Source organism: Antennarius striatus, chromosome 20 (genome assembly GCF_040054535.1).
Source record: "Antennarius striatus isolate MH-2024 chromosome 20, ASM4005453v1, whole genome shotgun sequence".
In the NCBI taxonomy this organism is placed as follows: domain Eukaryota; kingdom Metazoa; phylum Chordata; class Actinopteri; order Lophiiformes; family Antennariidae; genus Antennarius; species Antennarius striatus.
This window is the reverse complement of record NC_090795.1, coordinates 16,941,835-16,952,022: the sequence shown is the minus strand read 5'-3', so window position 1 is coordinate 16,952,022 and position 10,188 is coordinate 16,941,835. Positions and strand designations below refer to the sequence as shown.

General features: G+C 42.4%; 1 long non-coding RNA gene across 2 annotated transcripts; it reads right to left on the bottom strand.

Moving 5' to 3' along the window:
• Positions 1–451: 451 nt before the first annotated feature.
• Positions 452–2,340, bottom strand: LOC137587826 (uncharacterized). Of its 2 annotated transcripts, none has more exons than XR_011033976.1 (5): positions 2,239–2,340; positions 1,637–2,089; positions 1,262–1,471; positions 1,058–1,122; positions 452–963 (listed from the first exon to the last, which is right to left on the bottom strand). It is a non-coding gene; the product is annotated as an uncharacterized lncRNA (long non-coding RNA). The 2 variants fall into 2 exon arrangements; XR_011033977.1 differs by lacking the exon at positions 2,239–2,340 and having other exon boundaries at positions 458–963; positions 1,637–1,738; positions 1,817–1,844.
• Between the last annotated feature and the right edge of the window lie 7,848 nt (positions 2,341–10,188).

Below are 10,188 nucleotides of genomic sequence, written 5' to 3'. Positions count from 1 at the left end.
CATCTTGCAGACACTGATGTCATTTCTCCTGACATTGTTGACGCAATCTGCCAGAGTCAGCTGGTTAAAGCCTCTCAGGCCGTTGATTCTGGTCAGTGTTGCATGACCCTGATCGAGTCGCTTTCACATAGAGCCGATGCTGTACTAGAAAGTTACATCTCTGAAGATCACTTACCTGTTGTTCCAGCGCTGTCTCACTCCAGCTTGAAAGAAAAACAGAGGGCAGACCCAAGCATGAGAGAACTCATACACCAGATGGAGACAGGAGAGAAGGTCCCACCAACAGCTAGGGTGGAATTGCCCGAACTCCCTCTTTTGTTGCGAGAATGGACAAGGTTAGAACTCATAGATGGTATCTTGTACCGCAAACGTCACAACAATGCAGCTTTGTCATACCAACTTGTTCTCCCTGATGAACTCCGCCCTTTTGTACTGAAGAGCCTTCATGATGATATGGGTCACCTTGGAATCGATCGCACCCTTGATCTTGTTCGTGCACGGTTCTATTGGCCTAAAATGGCTAGGGACGTCGAACAAAAGATTAGGACCTGTGGCCGCTGTGTGCGAAGGAAAACCCTTCCTGAGAAGAGTGCACCACTTGTCAATATAATCACCTCACGTCCCCTCGAGTTACTCTGTATGGATTTCCTGAGCCTCGAGCCTGACTCTAGTAATGCCAAGGACATTCTTGTTTTAACAGATCACTTTACAAAGTTTGCTGTGGCCCTTCCAACACCAAACCAAAAGGCAAAAACTGTGGCAAAATGTTTATGGGACAATTTTATTGTCTATTATGGCATCCCCGAGCGTATCCACACAGATCAAGGAACAGATTTTGAATCAAAATTGATCAAAGAATTGTGTGAAGTTGCAGGAATCCAGAAGAGTCGAACTACACCGTACCATCCCAGAGGCAATCCCGTGGAGCGATTTAATCGGACACTTTTGAGCATGCTTGGAACACTGGAAGAGAAGCAAAAGTCAAAATGGAAGGACTATGTGAAACCATTAGTTCATGCATACAACTGTACTAAGAACGATGTGACCGGTTACACACCTTATGAGTTAATGTTTGGCCGAACACCCCGTCTTCCTGTCGATATGGTTTTTGGACTACCACTGCTGGGGGCCAAGAACAAAAGTCATTCACAATATGTTCAAGGACTGAAGTTACGACTGGAAGAGAGTTTCAAAATAGCCTCAGAGAATGCTCATAAATCAGCAGAACGAAACAAAACACGGTTTGATCAGAGAGTCATACCAGCAGCATTGGAAGCAGGTGATCGAGTGCTTGTGAGGAATGTGCGTCTCAGGGGAAAACATAAACTGTCTGACAAGTGGGAAGAAGACGTCTATGTGGTGGTTAGCAGAGCTGGTGATCTCCCAGTCTACAAAGTGAAGCCGGAAATCGGAGATGGACCCATTCGCACTCTCCATAGAGACCTCCTTCTCCCCTGTGGTTTCCTTCCATCTAAGGAAGACCGTAGGGCATCATTTGACACAATTCCTGCTGTAAGACCATGTACTCGTTCTCGTCAAGTTGTTGACCATTGTAGTCAAGATGCTGACGGCTCCTTGGAGTACCTTGCTAGTGATGATGATTTTGAGACCGTAGTTTCACTGAATCCAAACTTACCCGCAGTCCAATTCACCATGGACAAAGACATTCCAGCTCCTGTTCCTTCGTCATCGATTGTAGCTGTCCAAAGCAGTCCTCTAACTCCTCCGTCTGTTAGCCCTGTGGTCTCGGAAGTATTTGAAGAGGAATCAAGGGTGGAAGGAAATCTTGTTAATAAGTCACAAATTGAAAACTTACCTGAAGAGTCATTCCAGCTAGTTGCCACTGACACAGATCCACCAGTTGCCACTAATGCAGAGCCACCAGTTGCCACTGACTCAGAGCCATTAGTTGCCACTGAAGTAGCTGACCATGACCCAACTCTTAGACGTTCAACCCGTCAACGTTTAGCTCCTGATCGACTCCAGTATACAGCTCTTGGTAAACCCTCAGAATCTGTAGTTCAACTGGTAATACGCAGCTTGTCCAACCTCCTAGGTGTTTCACCCCCATCAGATCTGGTTGTGCCGTCTGTTGAAATTGTTTAGTTAGCATGCAACGGGACGAGCATAGTTTAAGGACGGGAGAGTGTAACCAGGATGAATGTTACCACAGTAATATTCGATGGTTATTTTGGTTATTATTAATATTTTTCTTATTATTAATATTTTTATTCTTACCATAGCAAAGGACGTTAGGTTCCACACTAGTGTGAACTTGTCACGTGGTGTATGACATCACGCATTCACCTGTGGGGCTGCGGGTGGCTAATGATGTCACCTGCAATAAAAGCCAGTGAGAAAACGGCGTTGGGGGGTGTGTGTCCGCGAAAGAGAGAGAGATAGATAGATAGATAGATAGATACTTTATTAATCCCGGAGGAAATTGCATAGATCCGGAAGCGCCGAAAGCAGCCGGCATTGGAGTTCCCTGATCAGCCGCAGGCTACCGGAACAGACCTGTGTGGACGAGTTATACGAACTATATGAACGTTGAACATTTTTTATGGATTTGGTCGGAGTGCCGGTGAGGACTCGACTAAACGATGGCGAGCTAGGACTCTGATTCAGAGCGGGGACAACCGATGCGGAGAACTTCGCCTGGTCTGGTAGGAGGCTCTGGAAGCCGGTCCCCCACGTCACCTCCGGACACACCCACATACACACACGCACACACACGCCATTGCCAACGGACCAATTACGGCTTGGACTTGACCCTGGATTATTTTGGACAATGAGTGTGATGATAAATATTGTGTGTGGGTTTATCTGAAATGTACTTCACTTTAGTTAATTTTATTCCTTCTGCAGAGAGTGAATATTGGGGTTCACTGTATATAAATTTTTTTTCTTCACAAATTAATATAATTAATTGCACATAAAGTTCTGTGTTTGTGTGGTTCATTGCACCGCTACCTCCATGAGTCGAATTGGTCTTCTGATTGACTAGTCCGAAAGCTAATATCTTTAATTAATGTAGCCTGGAAACTTGCTACATCTGACACCTCCAACAACCTCTACTGTCCCACCACTGCTGCTGTTGAAGCCCTGTGTAGGATCAGTGGACTGCTACACTGAGACCTGGCTGCCAACCTTTTAATGCAAACAGCCCCATTCTCTCTTCCCTGCAGCCACAAACCTTCAAGGACACTACGCTGGCTGGTAGAGTACTGGGCACAAGCCAAGGAGGACGGATCGTGGTGGACCACGTCAACCGGGTTTGTCTCAAACAGATTGTTACATCATAACTGATATCCAGTTCTGTTATAGACTTGATGCGGGTATTATAATTTCTGGGAGGTATTTAAAATTAAGGCCACCTCACAATCTCCCTACTATGATTGTGTGATTGAGAAAAATCATACGGTTGGTTTGGAGAATGTGAGGTTGCTTTACATCCTCCCTACCATCTGTATGATTGTGCAATTGAGCAAGAGCCTCGATCAACTCCCCCAGAGGCCATCTATTTTCATTTTCCCTGAAAGAAGGCCATGTACACATGTAGTGATGTATGTAATTTGACTGTCTCCTCCCTGGCTGGTGAAGGGGTCTTTTTATTAGGAAAAAAAAAAGGGGGAAACCTAGCAACTGTGCATCAACTATTGGGGACTGGATGAAACTAAGATCAAAAACCACACCCACCGATCTCCTTGACACTTTTGGAAGACATGGTCATCTTCTCCTAGCTAGACCAGTGTAATGACCACCATCTGGTTTGTATTTGGAACAGAGATGAATAGAAGACCGTTTATAAAAACTCCTACAGGACATTATGAATGCTTAGTGATGCCTTTTGGGCTCACCGATGCCCTTGCTGTTATTTCCAGACCTGGGTTGATGATGGCCTGATGGACAAGCTAGACAACTTTGTCTTTGCTTATCTTAATGACCTTATCTTCTCTAAATGCAAACATAAACACACCATCATGTTCAGGCAGTCTTTCGGAGGCTCCTCCAGAACTACTTTTTGGATAATGCCAAAGTGCTGTCACTGCCTGGCCTGTTCCCAATGCCTGTTAACACATCCAACAGTTCCTTGTCTTTGCAAACTTTTACAGGTGGTTTATCAGGAACTACAGCATGGTTGCTTCACCCCTTGAGGCTTTCACATCCTCCAAGATCCTTTTTGGTGGTTCCCTTCTGCTAATGCTGCATTCCAGTCTCATATAGCGCAATTCATGTCTGACCCATCATCCAATTGCCTGATCTGGAGTGGCAGTTCAGTTCATGCCTTTGATGTGGGAGTTGGAGCTGTTCTCTCTCAGAGGACTACAAAGGATCAGAAGCTCTGTGCCTGTGTTTTTTTTCTACCAATATCTGTCTCCAGACAAGACGAATTATGACAGTGGCAAACAAGAGTTCCTGGCCATAAAAGTAGCTCTGGGGGAATGGTACCATTGGCTGGAGGGTACCAGACAGATTTTCCTTGTCTGGACTGACAAGAACCTGGAATACATTTGGTTGGCCAAGAGGTTCTATCGCACACCCAAACAAGCAGAAGAATCAGGAGATGGAGATGACTCTGCTGTTTGGTCTCACAACATCTGTCATTCTTGTCCCTGCAGCGCTTGTGGCTAGAGAATGCCCAAGACACCATGACCACTTTGGCCACAGGGTTCCACAGTGAGCCTACAGGTTCCAACCCAACTTATATCAAAAGTAAATGTATATATAACCCTTTGTAGTTAAATAACTTTATCTACATACAGTAATCCCTAGCTCATTCGCACTTCAAGATGTCCCGCTCCAGTTGATTGTGGATTTTTAGTAAGTAGTCATGTGAAACCGTACGCACATTCTATTGGCTGACGGCATCCAGAAGTGCACTGCGTTCCGAGACTAACAGAATGCAGCGCAATTCAGGAGAGAGCCATCTCAATGTCTTGTGCCGTGTCACAACAAGAAGCCTGCCAAACCAAGATGGAGCTGTTGAACTGGTCACTTAATATGATTGGCAGAATTTTCTTGACCAGATCAGCTGGATATGGAGAGCACCAATGCCCAGATGGGACTTTTATGGCTGGCTACATGCTGGACAGCTGGGATACATTCAAAACTCTGTGTCTGGCCCCACTGGATGTGGAAGGCGTTGATGATGTGTATGTATGTCTTTACCTTCATGACAATCGGGATCACGGCGCTGGGCTTTGGAGTTTTCATGCTGCATTGCAAGCAGGGAAAAATGGCAATACAACAGACCAAAGTAAAACAGGATTGCACCCTAGACTTCAGCGTCATGTCAGCCAAACAAAGCAAGAAAATCAGTCGGCACTGACACCATAAATTTGTCCAGAAACATCATTCGGAATGGACTACAAAAATATCATTAACAAAATTGAACTCACTCCAAGAACTGATGAAGACCTGTGCAAGCATGCACGACTATTGGACGGAATGGACGATTCAAAACATTAATGTACCAAAAAAAAATTATCTAAATGTGACATTCAATGTATGAATTTGGTTGCTAATGTGTTGCAATGAGGGAGATGTTGTTGATTCAGGGGACAGGAATTTTACAAGCCACTGGTTTCTACCCGTCAACTCTTTTTTTTTTTTAATCTTTTCGGATGTTGTTGTTGATGTTCCAAAACTGATGAAAGTGAAGTTTGCTGTAATAACATGTCTGGAAAGAAACAAATAAACTGAATAAATGAAATAAAAATAAAATAAACCTTTAAAAGTGCTTTAAACAGTCTACAAGAGTGTGGGAAAATGTAATACAGGCTTAAGGTGGGTCACTGTATACGGTTTGTGCACAATGTCTCCCATTGGGTGTCTTTGATTATCTTGATGACCTGCAGATTAGCATATAACATATATTTACAGGTACGCTCAGGTGTTATTGTTCAAGACTAATTGATGCTGGTAAAAGCTTAAAGTCAAACAAGGAAGTGTTTGCTGTCTTTTCATTTCCTGCCAACATATTTGGTAATGAATGTATTGAAGTGTGCATCAAAGCAAACACATCTCTTCATTTAGCTCTCCCTTTGACAGCCTAATATTCATTTGACAATTAATAAAATAAAGGACGCTTTCGTGCAGTGTATTTCTGTGTGTGTGTGAATGTGTCGAATATCACAGCACTTTAACAAAGCACAAGTTTGATTTGAAAGAGGCAAAGGCAGGAGGTGGAGCACTCACACACATTGAGCATTAGGTGAACACATGATGCTAATCCTGTGAGAAACGCAGCTGGAGTCCAAGCAAGAAAGAAAGAAATGCTCCTCAGGTTCGGGTTATTTTGAGACATAAGAGACCTCGTTATCAAAGGAACTACAAAATGAGAGGCTCCTGAATTAAAAGATAATTAGGCATTCTCTGCAACAGTAATTAGACTTGTTTTTGACAGAGGTGGAAGTGTGGGCTTGTTTTGCTTCGCCTCCATCTACTTGCAGACGTGCATCTCTTCATGCGAATATTTGATTATCCGTCTACTTTCGTGGAGCCTTGACACATTTTTATTATTTCATCATTCTGCGGGAAGAGGTAAACACTACTGTATGAATGATGATCAAATATCTGCAGAGAAGCTGCTGTGTCCTCTCAGTCGTCTACGCATTGCATCAGATTATTAGATATCACAAAGAAAACAGCTCAGGCACAGAGATTGGATAGATGTCCTGCTCTTGGACACTGGATATACTGTACTAAAGATCGGTAACAATAAAGAAAAGTTTTATTCTCCTTTAGCTCATCCATCTGTCTGATTTACCTCCACAAGTAATGATAAAAGGTCTGGCTGTAGAATATCATTAACAAAAAGAGATTTTGAATCCAGCTCTTGGAAGGAATTGAAAATTACAGTGTAAGCCTGGCGGGAGCACCGATCAAACTGATCAAACCGATCAAAAGGGGGTGAGGATGACACCCTGAATTGAGTCACACAACAACAGTAAATATAAGTCCTGCTGCTAGTGTATCTGCATATGTGTTTTCTCATGGGATTAGATAATACTCAGCTTGTGGTGCTTAAAGAACTATGTACAGTGTGGTAAACCAGCTGCTCTGCTGGAGATGTTGCCCTCTTGTTTCCATGGGATTCAGATTAGGATTGTATGGGGGATTGGATAGATCATTCCAACAAGTCTTACAGTTGTTCAAGACTTGTGTGGACCAAACATTTTTGGAGTGTGAACTGGCAGTGGGAAATGCCAATACACCTCCTGAGGACTGCTGAGGGGCCCCTGAGCAAGACACTGCTCCCTCATAAGTTGCTTATGTGGTGCGCTCCACATGAAGATATAGCAATAATAAAAACCACTCTAATAATTACATGTGTGTATACACACACACACACATACACACACACACACACACACACACACAAACACACACACACACACACACACACACACACACACACACACACACACGTCATTATTAGAGTGGTTCTTATTATTGATATATCTTCATGTTTTGTGTTCATTTTCCGACTGCAGGCCATTGTATTTGAAAGACAAGCGTATTTACCAGCCATGTAGCATGTAAAGATAGACTGATAAGTTGCATTTTGGGAAATGTAGGATCTTTCGTTGTTTTCTTTTTTCAGTTGCGTAGTCATTATAGATTATGGAACATGACAAACCTGTATTTCTTACAGATAATCAAAAGGAAAATATTTGTTTCGTGCTGTAGTGAACTCGGTATCTCCCTCAAAGAAGTTAAAATTTGGACGAGAGCTGGATAACAGAACACCTCCCTCCTTATCGGTGGACGGCCGTTCCACCTCTGAATCAGTTATCTCCACAGGAGTTGTAACTAAATAAATTGTAAATAGTTATTTTTTTATCAATTGTCAGTACTTTGAGTAATTTTAGTTGTGGTTAACAGATGAGTCAGATAGTATCTTCTTATCACAATTCTTATATAATAGTACAAACTTCCAGCTTTAGGGGGATAACCCTTTAAAATGAGCCCATTATCCCACTAAAATAGTAAGGCTTTAATAAAAACTGTCCTGCAGGATAAAAACAGCGAGTCTGTGCAAAGCATGTACCCACAAGTGAATGGATTGTCATCCAAGCGTGGGCAAGGGAAAGATGGAGACTGGGTGAGAGGTGGCAAGGGAAGGGTTTGAGTGGATTTTTGTGCACTGTCACAGCCTATAGTTTATTTAACACATTTTTTTCTGTTGTTTTTAAATGGCTAAAATAAAAAAGGTTCAACTCCAGTTCATTATTTTACAGATATCTTTTGGTTTCTGCTGCTTTGTGTCTGTTTGGAGCTGATTTTTTTCTATCACTGTCTTATTGTGTGTTCATGTACAAACACATTGTGGGTTGACAGCCTATCACCGTAGTGATTTTTTACAAACCACAATACATCTGGAATGGGAACAAACAGAATGACTGTAAATGAGCAGCTAAGTGCATCAGCAGCTTTTAGCCAACCGTAGCCTTTTCTGCCTGGAGGATAGAATATTTTGTGGATTTTGCAGTTTGAATACATATTACAAAGTGGATATAAAAAAAAATAAAAATAAATGCTGCCTCTACTTGGCTCTGAGTGCTTTTTGTTTCATAACCCTTTCAGAGTATAGGACACGTCCCCAGTGGTATGGCTGCCACTGTCCCCAGGGTTCCCTGCATAGGGAGGCTTTTTAATGTGGACCTGAGTTTATCCATCACACTCTCATTATTATCCTCTGAGACCCCAGCCTTCCTGTTTTATATAACAAACTCTCACCATGGTGCAGAAAGAAAACAGGCTGTGTTCTGCACATAGACAAAAAAAAGATTTGATAATATATTACTATTTGAAAAACATAAAATGCAGCCGTTATGCTTTTGATTGGATGTTAGCTATAATCCTTACCAATCTTTGTAAAAAGGAAATTAACTTTTTAAGAGAAGGACTCTCCAATAAGTGAAGCAAATGAGAGAACATTTTGCATATAATCATAGCTGCAATGCACGCCTGACGTCAGCGCTGCAGGCGAGCGGCGTAGGGAGTGACACCAGCTGTTTTCAGCACTTGTCAGAGTTAAAGACTATAGGAATGAATAAAAGACATGTGAAGTATTGAAAATGGTGTGTTGTCTTGTGTTTCTATTGTATATGTATCTTTTCTGGGTAGATTATATTGTTTATCTTGGCAGTGGGAGGTAATATGTTCCTTGTGCGTGTCAGAGGAGGCAGCTGGAGTCAGTGGAGGAGCTGCATCATTATCAGTTTCCACTGTTATCTTATATCTGGATATCTGAAAGTGAAATCTCTAATAGGGTTCAAAGATACAAATAGCTACATCTTGCCCGAGTCGGATTGGGAAGTAATTGCCCCAATAGAAGGCTGTGGTGATTTTGACGTTTTTGACTTTTTTTTTTTTTTTTTTTTAAGGAAAACTGTGACTTCATGCCATGCAGTCATTTGCTTCACATCACTTGTCATCTTAGTTAAAGCTCTCTTTTGAGGGAAACAAATGGTGGGCCTGAAATTCATTAAACAGTACTCCCTACCACGGCATGAGGGGTGATATGTCCGTCAGCAGTCTGTTTGTCCAAGTCATTTATTGTCTGTCTCTGCAGAGTACGCTGGGTGACCCAAAGGCATGTGAAATATATATTTCTGATACAGCGGAACCTCTACTTAAGAATGTCTGTACATACGAAATGTTAGGAAACGCCTCAACAGAAAAATATTACCTCTAGTTACGAAAAAAATTTTCGAGTTAAGAAAGGTAAAAATACAGTTTGGGCTGATACTTGCAGCTCCCACAGGTTCCTGAACGCAACATTCTTAAAAGCTGCTCTGCCATTGGCTATTACCTAGCATCCTGGCATCCCATTGGCTAAGAGGGACCTCTGTGTGGAGCTAGATAGGTGTCATTCGGCCATCGACCCATGAGGTGTTCTGATAGTTTTACGTAAATATATGAACTTTTAGAGTATTCACTATGGACCCCAAGAAAGTGACGGAGAAAAGAGGAAAAGAAAAGAAGAAGAAAAGAGTTTTTTTGTCCGTACAAACAAAGCAAGAGATGATAGCAAAGCCTGAAAAAGGGATGCGTTTGGTTCATCTCACCAAAGAATATGGCCGTAATGCATCTACAATCACCACGTTATTAAAACTAAAGGAAGTTTAAGGAGTTTAAGGCATCGCGTGGGTGGTTGGAGAAGTTCAGAAGGAGGAC